Here is a 13,951-nt window from a genome sequence, read left to right as displayed (position 1 = left end):
AAGGTTTATTTCATTCAGTGAACCAGACTCCAGCATCAGACCCTCACCCCCTCCACCATCTTCGGATTCCAGGCTCTGAAAGGAATGCGTCCCCCCCATAAGTCACCGGGGCGACCCCCTTCTGGCGTCCGAGGAATTCCTGGCGTTCGGCTGCTCAGACTGTTTTCACAGCGCGGACAAGTGTCCACGCTCCCTCTGGTAAACTGATCCCGACCACACAGGAGGAGCTCCCTCCCCCCCGAACTACCGTCAGTCAACACCTACTACTCGGGGCACAGCTGATCAAAACCACGTGGAGGAACTGCTGCTTCCAATTCAACCAAGAATGTGCTTATATAACCGTAAAAAAAAAAAGAACTGGGCCACTTCTCCTATGGATCTGAGAGTATAGGGAGCAGAGTGTGATCAGAGACTGAGAAAAGAGGGCGAACGGTAACAGAGAGCATGAAATAACACGACGTGTTAAGTGAAACCAGGACGATGATCTGCCAACTCTCATCACATCAACATCAATCTCACACTTTCCTTTTCTCATGCAAACAATTTGTCTTTTCCTCTTCCTCTCACGTAGAACCAGGGATTTTTAGTTAAGATAGAAGAAGAGCAACAAATACAACAAAAACACAAAATACTGTTTCGACCATAGACTGGATATAAAGATGGACGACACGACAGCTCCCCAAAGGTGAAGCCAAAATGTCTGGTTTGCCCCCTTGTGGCCGGCTGCGGTATCGGTCACAAACCTGCCCCCTCAGTCTTTATCTCCTGAATGGATCTAACAAAAATGCTAAATACACGTTAAATGAATGTTACTCAAAGACGAGTTCTGTCATTTTAGCTAGTTCTGCTAATTTTTCCCGATATCCATACATACTGAGGTATTTTGGCTTCATTTCTTTACATACGACCTCAAAATGAGACCCGTTCTCTCGTGTCTACGTTTAAAATATTCTCAAAACATCGTGTTATATCTCCTAACGCGACACTTTAATTAGACCTATGGGAGTGAAAAACGTTTTTTCACTGTAATAGCCTGGAGAGAAACTGAACAACGTTTGAAACAAACGGATCTGATCTGTTTCCAGGCTTGTCTCTCTGTGTTTCTACAGCTGTCCCCAGCCTCGTCTCCCACCGTGCACAGACTGTCCCTTCACACCGTCATAAAAGACATCTCTCGCTCGTTCCTGCAGATCAGCCTCAGATTTCACGGACGAGGTCGGACACCAACGTTTCCTCTGTTCGACAGTGTTGAGGAAAAATCCGGCAACAGAGATACAACGTAATCCAGATGAGGAAAGACAATGGAAAACAATAGAGTCTAAATTAGGTTCCATTCATTTACTCCACAAATATCTTATTGAACTGGCATATATGTATTTATATAACAAGTATTATAACTTATACTTGTGATGTGAGATATACAGGTGCTTATATTCTAAGTGAAAAAGAAAGTAGAAGGTAAATATTTTCTACATGAAACACATCAGCAGAAACTGTTATGTAACCTGGCAACTAATATCTGGTAGATTATTGGTGACTGATAACACGATCAGGAAGTGGGTGACTGCATAGTTTCCAAAAGTCTTGAGTTTCTGTTCGTCCAGACTGAGACAAAACTTTCAAACTAAAACGGGATCAGCAGCTTTTCCAAATGTAGAAAAGAACCAGAAAGCTTTTCCAAAAATACTGATGTCATTTAGGAAATGGTTCAGACTTATCGACCTTACACGCATCTTGGTTTTGATGACACCCTAAAATCAATATGATGGAACATGTAAAAAAAAAAAAAAAAAATCAATGTAACCTGCTCATTTTATGCGAGACACATAAATCCACATGTCAGCACGTGGTTGAAACATTTCAACGTTTCCGTCCTGGGTCATTTGTAAGAGAAGAAACATTTGTATGTTCCTGCAGTGAAACACCTGCTTCTCCTCATCACGAATAAAAAAGAAAAAGCTCCTGATCTCTGCGCTGAAGACAGATTATTACCAGACTCTGCAGCGGTTGGAGAAGGCAGGTGCTCTGGCATCAAGACGAGCGGTGAAGACGAGCGGTGAAGATGCAGCAGCGTCGCCAAACACTAATATCATTAACTGCATAAAAACACAGAGGAGCACGGCTGGAGGAGCAGAGGTCACTGGTTAATTAGCCTGAGCAGCTGGTAGACTGTATGTGTGTGTGTGTGTGTGTGTGTGTGTGTGTGTGTGTGTGTGTGTGTGTGTGTGTGTGTGTGTGTGTGTGTGTGTTTAATTCACCGAGGGTTTTATTGGTTTGACACGATGATCTAAGACATTGTCAGAGCAGAGGGTGATAAATGAAAATAAACTAAAATCATTAAAAAATAAAATCATTCACCTCCTTTTATAAAAGATTTTTGCCTTTGATGACAAAGCTGAATGTTTTTATCCCCCGGCAACAGAATAAAACAAAATAATCATATTTTCTTTGCACATTTGATTTGTTTGTAGTTCTTTTAGATCTAAAGGGTGTAACATTAAATACATGAAATGTTAATTAAAAGTAAACTACAAAAGTGCTCGAGCCTGATTTACAGAAACGGTACATTGCCAACAAAGCTTATCATCGACCTCCATCTTAGAACATCAGAGTTTATCAAATATACGGGACAATGGTATTTTACTCCTCTCGCATCCAAACAGAGGGAGTCAGATGTTCCCTGGATCTGTTTTTATTTCATGTGTTTGCGTTGTGGGGGAAGTGACTTGAGGAAACCAGGGAAACAATGAGACGCCACCAAAACAAACCGCCCCACCCAACTCGACCCAACTCGACCCGGCCTCCTCCTCTTCCTTTTCTCGCCCTTCCTCCCGTCATGACGATGAGGACAGTGGGTGAGAGGACGCCCCGCCCGGGATCAATAGAAACAGTCAGCGTGTGTGTATGTGCACAAAGGAATAAGGAGGAGCAGGGACGTGTTTACATGAACTGAACTCATGTGAAATCAGTGTTCACACTCCACCATGAATTCATTTGTATGTTGCGTCGACTAGAGTTTGAACTGTTGGCTAACGAACACGCTACCACAGCCATGTAGAGAGCGTGTTGCCACCAGAGTCTCATGTTGACTAAGCACATGTGGTAATGTTCACGTTGCCTGGGAGCCGGGAAACAGTGTCAGTACAGAGCTCGGGCACAGAAATCTAATGAGGTGATTGCCGCTGGATTATAACTCAACCATCGTTCGACGAAACTGAAAAGTCTGAAGCTCTGGAACGAACAAGGTGTGAAGTGTCCCTGAGGGTCAGAGAACCCAGTGGGAAGTCAGTGACTGGAGCCACTTGATGAGAAATGTGTTTTGGTCGGTGACAGATGATGGAAGTGCTTCTGTTCCATTACCCAAACCTTCAGTCCACGGTGACGAAGGGTCCGGCCGGGTATTAGAAGAATGGATTTTTCAATTTTTCCGTCTCCCAGTTTATCAGGAAGACAATTTTTGAGGGCTGCATTTTTCTCTGAGATGAACGAACGTCACAGAGGCTCCATCATGAGTCTGACCCTGCTCTGACCTCCGAGGGAAGTTCTGAGAGAGCTGAAAGATTAACTTTACTTATCACTTGTTGTATTATTATAGATTTGCCTTTTTTAATGTGTCGGCGCTCACAGCACGTAGCTACAGGCGGCGGTTTTGTTTTAATATTAAAACAGAGAGAAACTCTCCCTCCCAGCCTGTACACCAGTCTGATAGTAAATCATTATGCCTCTTGACAAATGGTGCAGTCGTGGTGTGTGATGTAAGATGTTTATCAGTTTATATTTCTTGGCACAGCCGCCATCAAAAACACGACATGCGGAGCTACACCTCATTTAGAGAGTATTTATTTCAGATGTGGTTTCACATTCTTTGAACAGACAGAATACTTGAAAGGAAGAAATAATGGGAATAGTTAAAGAAAAAAGCGAAGTTGCTCTACATTCACTGATAAACGTCACGACGCAAACATGTCTGCGTCGTCTGAGGCCTCTCCGGTGGAGCCCGCCTTGTCTTTGAATCACCGATCTGGTGACGCACAGACGGAAAAAATGGATAAACAGTCGGAAGCAGGGATTCTTCTGCATGGTCACGTCTCCAGTGTGTGTCTGCAAGTGTGTACAGACCCGTTTGTGTGTGTGTGTGTGTGTGTTCAGCCTAGCAGGCGAGTATCGGCATTGTGACTAATGAGTCTCAGGCTCAGCAGGTCACAATTCAACTAACTCCGACAAACACACAAACTCACATGCATGAATTCTCCCACTCACTCCTTCACACACGCATACAGTACGAATTCACCGCACCGCCACCCACTGGCCGGTCATCGGTGGCTCCGGAGGAGAAGCCTCGGGCCGAGGCTCTTCAGTCAAGTGCCACACATTGTGAGCTGCAGCTGCAGAGGAACACTGCAGTCCCAAAAAACCAGCGCAGCGCTAATCTGCGGATACACAATCTCAACAGCTCCTTTCATCCAGCAGTCCGGCCCGGAGAGACGGAACCACCCACACAAAGAAAGTGGAAGAATGTCCAGGATTACATCATTTGTCGGCTTTATGTAAGAGCAAGGGCGAGTCAGTCAGTTGGAACAGTCCTTTTTAGGGCTCTTCACTCTCTCCGACCGTCTCTCTCTCTCTCTCTCTCTCTCCGACTGGGTGACTGGATGGGCGGATGGTTTGTGTGCCACTGGCGATGCCCCAGAGCGGTACCTCTGTGACAAAGAGTGGCACAGATGGCGGCCCAGGGCTGGCTGCCGTTCAGGGTACCAAATGGCATGCCACAACAGGTCCAGATGGACTCGGGCTCTCGGGTTTTATTTTTGCCTCTGAATAGATGGTGGATAAACAGCGAGACAGACACGGGAGTGAAGAAATAAGAGAGAGAAGACAGGGAGGCCGGAGGGCAGGGGAACAATGGCTGGCCTGCAATGTGAGAGAAGTGAAAGAATAAATAGACGGGGGAAAAGGATCTGGTGGAGAAGTGGGAGCGTGAAAAGGCAACGAGATAAACAAATCGATCCCGCTCTCTTCCATCTGTCCACTTTATTCTTTGAAACATTCACCGGCTGCATCTTTCACAGATTTCTCAGCATCAGAGCTGAATCACAAAAGTGATGCCTGACGGAAAATGATCTGACTCCAGGAAATCCATGTCAGGACCGAATGAGGAATCAGCAAGAGTCTGCCGCATTATTATACTTTCAAATATCCCCTTTCTCCTCGGATACAGATATTACGGAAACCACTGTAAGATTTGTCTCTGAACATACGAAGCTGAGAAAGTAAAGTACATTTGCAGAAATAGCCACAGGTGGTACTTCTTTTTGTGCTTATTTCCAATTCGTTTGATGGTTGTTTTTCGGTTCAAACCTGAGAACATGTGGAGCACGAGGGAGCGGTCGAAGGAAAAGTACTAATTTGAGAAATGAAAGAAAGTCCTCCTGGTTCTTTGTGTGGAATATAAGTGTCTGAAGGCTGAGAGTGTTATTTCACAGATCACCCTTCAAGGCAGCAGCCAGGGAATAGAGGCAGCTTTCAGACTGACGAGCTAACAAATGATTTCCCCCCCGCAGGATATTACATTTTCTACAAGAGTCTGGTATCCTTATAAAACATACAACCCACAGGAAACTCTCAAATGCACTGCGGCACCGAGCTTAACCTGGGACGACCCCTGAGCCGCGGTATCGATGTCCACCGTAGATCCGAGGATAGATCGGTTTGAAAGAGGCGTCTGTCCAGTGTTGGAATCTGACGTTGCACAACCTTTGTGAAATAACTCCACGGTTTAAAGGGCGACTTTGTTTCGTTCATCTGGGAAAGAGGGAAACCCGCTGCTCCCTAACGACCATCCACAAATCACGGAGCAGCTCATTCTATTCTTGGCCTCACAATTAGTCTATCGGTGCAGATCCTGTATAATAATCTCTGCATCATGGATTTCTACTCTGAGGGCAGCGACAGGCGACACAAAATAAATCCCAAAATACAGAAGAATTGTCAAATCACTGAATTATACCCATGCAGGGAAATTCCAAAACATTCCACCAAGTTCCGTAATAATCAGTCAGATGGTTTTTGAGTCATCCTGCGACCTGACAAACGAACCTTGACAGATTTAATGATAATCGCCTTAAAGCAACACTAAGAAAAGGTTACTGAGCAAGAGCGCCCCCTGCAGCGAATAAACGTTTCTTTAATAAACTGAAACCTCATCAGTCGCTTGATCGGACGTCATAAAGACATTTCTTTGTATTTCAAATTATAACTGTTATGATAGCAGCCTCCCAGGTTAATCTGGTTAATCTGCCTCCTCTAAACCAGCTATCTGCTTAAAACCAGTTTCTAACTGTTACTGGTTATGATTAATTGGCTCAATGGTGAGTTTGGGTTTGAGGTGTGAGACCAGCAGCTGCTCTGTTGAGAAGGAGCAGTAATAAACAGGTACAAAGTTAAAATGAAACGGTACAAACATGCAGATTTTCCATGCAGCTGCACCTTGAAGGCATCGCTGTCACGTCTCTGCTGCAGGATTCTGGAGCAGCTTGATCGTGTTCAGAAAGTAGACCACACGGAATAAGCCATGAATTATTGAGCTGCAGTAGTATATCGCAGATGAGGCATAACTAGGGCACATTCCAGCTCCGAGACTCGGGGCTTCTGGGAGTTTTCGGAGATGGAATGTGTAGTCGGTTACAGCAGAACAAACTGTACTGTGGCATAATGTACCCGTCTGCACTGTAACACGCTGCCTCCTCTTCCTCCACGTCCTGTGTCAACCCTGCTCAAGTTCAAGTGTGTTTGTACTCGAGGTGTTCCAGACAGCGCGGGTCACTGACGTCACTGTGTTTTACCCTCTGGAGGGAAAAGGAAGTGGCCTGCGTTCAGTTACACCCTGACAATGATAAGGTGCCACACTCACATGAAGTACATGTGCATTCACAATGTATATATGACATATATATATATATATATATATATATAAACGATGCCAAAACAAACAATCAAACATGTAAAATGTTTTTCCCAAAAGGAAAATACTGACATTAGCACTAAATTAATGATCAAGCTTCGACGCCACAGCGTTGGATGGGTACAGGACAGAAAACAACAATAAAGTTGAATATAGACGAACAGTAAAATTATTCTTGCTGCGACTGTGGCTGTGTAAAATCCTGACTCAGTATTTTAAACTCAGCGTGATGATGAAATATAATAACAACTGTGCTCGTAGCCAAATCTGTATTATTTAAAAAGTGCCTCTCTGCCACAGACCTCCTCCTTCTCACAACCGTACCAGAATGTCAGGTTCTCTTTCATCCATCGTTAATATTCTGCTGCTTCTCTCCTGAGAAAGATTTTTGGATGTACTAGGTTGAAATGGGTGGAGAAGGTGAATTCATCAGTGATGTGATGAGACACACAGCAGCTGCAGGATCAGATAATTAAACGTACAATCCTGCTCAGACAAAAAACATCAACACAAACCTCGTGTAATTGAGCTTTGTGCAAACCTTCATTGTTCTTTTTTCATTTTTACAGATGATTTAGTTTCACGTAGATTTTTTTTGTCAGATTTAGCGTTTTTCACAATCGCAACAGAAAGTCACACCTCATAGAAAAATGTCTGGAGATGATCTGACTCATCTTCTCTGGAACACAATTCATCCTGACGCTGCCGTCAAAACATCCACTTTGAAAACAGGCTCCCACCAAAGACACGTCATCGACCAACAAAACGCTCTGTGGAAGATTTGATGCATTTCATCAGGACCGCTGGAGGAACAGTTTGAAATCTCAGCACAAATATGAAATGTGTGCAGGTCATTTCATTTCAGATGATAGAAGATCGCACAGTTAACCATCGTGACTCCTGTCGGGTCGAGAACTGCAGTTTGTCTGCAGAGGTGAGTCATGCAAAGTCAAGGTTTACTACAAAAATCCAATTTCGTATAAACATGTTTCTCAATAATTCAGCTTCTCTGTTAAGCACAAACTAAAAAATGCACAAAAACAAGTTCGAGGATACTTTTAAACCTTTTTAAGGTTTTTTGCTTTCAGACACATTTCATCAGGGAACAACTGAAGTCACTGTGCGACACATCGAGTGTGACTGTGACTGTAAGACACAACGTAAACAAGGATGCGAGATGTTCTCTGCAGTGGGTTAATCCCCCGTAACTTATATAACCGTCAGCTGGAGCACTTTAAAGAAAGACCAGAGAGGATGATCCTTATGGATTACTGGTACTGACAGACCACGATCTGTCTGTGCACGTACACAGCTGTCTGTGTGTGTGTGTGTGTTAATGTAAAGAAATAAACTCAAAACACAAAGTGGGAGACACAGAAACAATCCCCTCACCTCGGTTGGCTGCGTGAACTTCCAGGCAGGATTATCAGTTCCAGGACTGGGGAGTCGATACTCGTGTCCTTCAGGGGAAAGTTTGTCTGAAGTAGCTTCAAAGAGAACAAACTTCTCATGAGAGGGAGAAGAAGAAGAAGCTTCTTCTGACCAACGTGCTCGTTGTTGTTTGAGTCCGATCAGACATGATGATGTATCTCGGTCACAGAATCTCTATATGATGCGTCTTTATTTAGAGAATAATGATCCCATGATCTTTCACTGTCTTCAGTTTCAGTCGCCATGACGATGCCTTCGTGTTGCACACATTCTTTCCCTACAGGGACAAATTAATGTGTGTTTTATAAACCTGCTAATTTAAAAGAGGTTTTAATATGTTTTTTTTAATGTTCCTCTAAACACAAGCTGTATTTTAGGAAAGATCACAAAGATCTAGGATCAGGGCAAGATCATAAAATAATCTGTATCTGAACCACGGTCTTGGTTTTTATCAGGTTCTGGACCAAGAAGAAACTAGAATCAATATTTCTTTTACAGAATCATGTGAGGTCGCTGCGACCTTGACCTTTGATCACTGAAATCTAATAGTTGAGCGTCATTATCGCTGTGAAGTTTCTGGGAATCTTCCACTCGGACATTTGCTTTTTCACATACAGCCCCTGCAGAGAGTTTCAGGAAATGCCTGGACTTCAGTGAGAACGAATGAAATGAAGTGTGCGGTTAGCGACTACACGCCACAACAAGATCAGATCATTTCATGGGAAGCAAAGTGCCCGGAATAATATTTTTTGTTTTCCTTTGCTCCACCATGGTGGCAGACGTCACTCGTACTGGATACAAGTCCCCAAAGATGCCGTGACGAGCTGCTAATTGAGAATCCGTATTTTACTTTGGGCTTTATGTCACTTTCCTCCTCTCTTCGTCTCCTCAGCGTTTCTTCTTTGCTCACCGGGGAATCATATCCTGACAACCCCCCCCCCCGCCCCTCCCCATAGAAAGCCAGGGGAAGTTTGTTCTTCTCCGCGGGGAGAATAATTAGCCTCATCTTCCTCCGTTTGCCGTCTCCTCTCTCTAGCCTCCTTCATGCCCGTGGCAATGTGTGTAAATGAGCTCATCCCGCGCTGCTAGAGAGCTCGTCCACGCTTCGGCTGCATAACAAAGAGTTCAGCTTTTGTTCTGTCGGAGACAACTCCAGTTCTCCAACCTCCTCAATGTCATTCACCGAGAATAACAACAACTCTAAGAAGTAATCGGATGTTGAGAGTTAAAGTTGGAGGAGACGAGGATGGAGGGTCGATCAAGGACTGGAACGAAATGAAGTATAAAAATGATCTATGATATATATATATATATATATATATATGTATATAAATATATGTATATATATACATGTATATATATAATATTCTGTGTAGTTTGATTCACTGTGGAAAGGTTTTTTCGATGATGACATCTGATCACGTTCAATTATTTCCTGAGCAGCTGATTTGGTTTTTAATAAAAACAACAGTCTTGAATATGTAAAGTTTCAGTTTAAGATAAAAATGTTTTTGAACAAAAACAAAGCTGCAGCTGGGATTTTACTAAAGGTCTATGATGGAGGTTCAACATAATCTTCATCATCATCATCCTCTTCATCACCCTCACATTATCCTCATCTTCATCAGCCTCATCTTCATCACTCACATCATCCTCATCTTCATCATCATCCTCATTATCTCAGTGGAAACTACAGCTCAAGGTTGATATCTGATAGCGGCTATGTTTGCAATATGTCAGCTGATCGTGGACATACACACAATGCACACATACAAATATGTAAATATAAAGTATATTCAACACATATTTAAATCCTTATTTTCCTTTTTCACACAGCTTGAATCCACAGGTAACAGTTTCTGGTTTGCATATTTTACAATGAAAGACTTTGGATTTCAATCGACCACGTTTAGTTTTAGAGTTATTCTCTCGTCAGGTTCTAAAAGAGGTTTAGAATCTCAATCAAACAAATGACGACCGTCTGCAATGATCCACATTTCCATCCTGCTCCCTGAACCAGGCGGAGTCTTATCCATACTAAACATACAGAGCAGAGCGGTCCTCTGGCAGAGCAGCAGCTGTGGTCAGCTCTTCAAAAGCAGCATCGTGGAATGGTTGTGCTCAAAGCCGACAGCAGGAGGTTCAAATGTGGCCTTTGCAGATCAAACAGCTACTGTCGCCTCGGGGCGTCTGAGGCCGGGCTCGCTGAACCGTGGCATTTGGAGCTCGCACAGCGAGGTATGAATACGTAGCTGCGAGTTTCTTAAAGAACAAAAAAAAGTACTTGACTTCCTGTGTGCTTAAAAAAAACAAAACAGGACGGGGAGGTTGCAGAGGGGACAGCGGTAGCCTTGAGTCAGAGAGACACACCAGTGACCGGAGGGTCGCTGCTCCCTGAGTCCCAGACCTGGAAACACAGAACGATGCTGTTCTCTTCCTGCTGTCACGCTGCCCTTGAGCAAGGAACTAAATTCTCAATTGGCCGGCTGCAGCTTTAGTAATTGTACTCAGCGGTTTCCAGTAGGAACATCTAACATGGAGCGGTGATGCAGAAAGAGCAGCAAAGTCATGATCACTGACCTTTATTAACCCTGCCTCCTCCGTGTTAGGAGAGAGGACATGGACCAAACTAAGAAGTAAAATATATACATTATCCAGTCATTATAGGTCGTTCTCATCACACTGACGTCTGCTCATTTCTCCAGAAAGTTTGGTTTTAATTAGTTATTGGATGATATAAAAAAGGGGTGAATGTGATGATTGACAGCTGAGGCTCACCCACACCCCTCATCGCTACTCCGCAAACTACGGCTCCAGAATTTGACGTATCCATGAGATTTTGGCTTCATTTCAGATTTGCTCCGTGGAACCTCACATCTATACCCAGACCACTGCTCTCGGACATCTTGATCTTCATTTCTGGACGATGGGAGGGAAAGTGGAGACGCATTGTCCATCTTTATCATCGGCCCACGATGCAGCAGAACGTCCTCTGTAAAGTCTTCTCGTTGCATAACTATGCCCCGTATCAGAAATGATCTCTTGACGTCACATCCTGTGTCAAACTCTAATCTGTAGATGTGAGGAGTCCAGCGTCCAAGAGTCCGAGGAGGAGCTGCCTCGGGCTCTCAGTAATCCTCGCCGCCGTCAAAGGTCCGTTAGATAACCAGTGTTTTGAATCTGCACGGCGTGACCCAGAACTGTTTGTGCAACTCTTTTTCCAGGCCGGAGCCATGAAGCCAGACTTCGCAGCTCGGTGACATGTTTGCATTTCAGAGTGGGTCGCTGTGTGATGGAAAGTCGTCGGGCTGATATGAGTCTCGCAGTTTAGTTCCAGTGAGCGGTTCACAGAGGTTCACCAGAGCAGCGCTGAGCAGATCTGGAGTCTGGTCTTCAAAAAACAGGTCAAAGATTCTTTTTTCGGTCTCGGTCGAAAAGATTCAGCGACAAATATCTCAGCTACCGTGGGATGAGTTGCTGTGAAACCAGATTCACGCCCCTGACACGATGACCTGCATTAACCTGTGACCCATAAACATCTTGTGTAGTTACCTGCAAAAAAACCAAGACATGACACCACGACTCACTCACACTAACACCAACTTGTCCTGTTTAAACCCTCACCACTGTTTCTATTAGTCCTGATCAAAGTGCATTCAGAGCTCGGTCAAGGATTCGGTCAGTTTTTTTTTTAGGCCTGTTCATTTTTTTTCTTTGATCAGTTTGATCCTGATTTAAATTTTAAAAAACTCCCATAAATTATTAAGTGAAAGTTCTTTTATGACCGACTGTGAAAACATCACAGTCGGTCAGCCTCACACACAACACTGAGAACTCTGGCCTCTTTTGATAAATGAGAAAAAAGTTTTGTAAAGTTTGAAAATCATGTTATTCCTCATATATCAACACACTCTATGTTGTATAGTGTGTCACATCTATACAAACTTGACGAGGTATTTAAATATATTTACGCTTTGTCACGAGGTGCGTTTGCATCAGTATTTTAAAATCTTGTAATATCAGAATAAATCATTTGTTTCGGTGAAAACTAAAAGCAGCTATTACGACATGTAAGGTTTCTTTTTTGTGATCCAGGTGTGGAGAGTTAAGGAAAGACTGAGAGTTGAGGTTAATCCACTTTATAAAGAAGAACTCACTCCAGTGACAAAAGCGTTAAGTTAAAAATGTGATGTTTTTAAATCATACTCAGACGTTTCACTGCATCACAGTTGAGTGAAAGTTGTTATTTGTATAAACGGTAACTCGACAGTTTCTCGTTTAAGCCGTGGGACCGTGGAGGTGGCGACGTTACCGACGACCTGACGACAAGAAAATCACTGTTGACTGGATCCTCGTCTCGTTTCTGTCTTCTCTAACGTTTCACCTCTCTGGTCGAGCCCCAGGTGTTTCTGCTGCTCTCCGCCAGCTAATTGGTCAATTATCATTATTGTGTGGTGGGCTGCAGAGACACACACACACACACACACACACACACACACACACACACAAACCCTTCCATTATTCATTCTGCTGCCCACCTAAGGGAGTTATTAGAGGAGTGGGAAATGAGTCGATTCCTGATCCTTCTCTATGTGTTTGAACTCGACCTCCATGTTTCTCACACACACACGTTCAGTTCACTTACAGAATCAAATCCATCTGAAGTAAAGAGTCGGGACAAGATTTGAAAAATTCTGCTATTTAAAGAAATGATTTGGGAATAAAACGTGGAAACAGATTTTTTTTATGTCTTCAGAATAAAATCAAGTGACCGTGGAACTGTTTGACAGAAGCTGTGACACAGTGAGTATGTGAGACATGTTCAGAATGTTGACTGACAGACGAGGGTCAGGAATCTTTTTAAATGAGAACAAGCTTATTTTAATTCTGTAGATAACAACAAGGTTCGACAGATACTCTCAATTCCATGGAGCTGAAATATTTTGAAAACTGTTTTGGTGTAATTTACTAAAAGACATCAGCAGCTGCTCGTTTCCCTCTCAACGTCCCTGAGGATTAATAAAGAGGGTTATTAAACTGAGGATTCATAAAGATGATGATGCTCCTGTTTGTCCAAACTGTTTGTTTCCGTTCTTCCTCCCATTGTACAAACATGACGCCAACATATCTCGGATACAGGAGTTCAGTCGAGGTCAAGGAAGCAGTCTCTGAAAACATTTTTATTTGATTTCTCTAGTTTGGCCCTCGTCCCATCTGTTAACATGGAGGAGTGTGACATCACTGTGCAGAGCGGATGGCAGCGGCTGCAGCTCACATTCCGGAGGACAACATACCAAACATACTCTGACCTCCAGATTACATGAGCGTCCTTCACACAGCGTCTCTGTCCTCACAAGCTCTCGGTGAAAGTGAAGTCAAGTGATTCACTAATGAAATTCATTACCTGTGGTTATTTACTGCTGTCACATGATACATGAGAAACATGGGGAATATTAATTAATAATTAGTTAATTGTTTTAACTCGATTAAGCACCAATTTATTTACTGGTAACTCGTGATAAACATAAAGAATAAAAGCTGCTCCCAACTGACTCACTG

General features: G+C 43.4%; 1 protein-coding gene across 1 annotated transcript in view; it reads right to left on the bottom strand.

Annotated features, from left to right (window-relative positions):
* Window positions 1–13,951, bottom strand: part of rasgef1ba (RasGEF domain family, member 1Ba) — a 71,085-nt gene that overhangs the window by 33,906 nt on the left and 23,228 nt on the right. The gene's annotated exons all lie outside the window — the stretch shown is intronic.

The sequence above is a fragment of the Paralichthys olivaceus genome, chromosome 4 (genome assembly GCF_024713975.1).
Source record: "Paralichthys olivaceus isolate ysfri-2021 chromosome 4, ASM2471397v2, whole genome shotgun sequence".
In the NCBI taxonomy this organism is placed as follows: domain Eukaryota; kingdom Metazoa; phylum Chordata; class Actinopteri; order Pleuronectiformes; family Paralichthyidae; genus Paralichthys; species Paralichthys olivaceus.
Note: the sequence above shows the minus strand (reverse complement) of the source record. Positions and strands in the feature narration are given on the sequence as shown.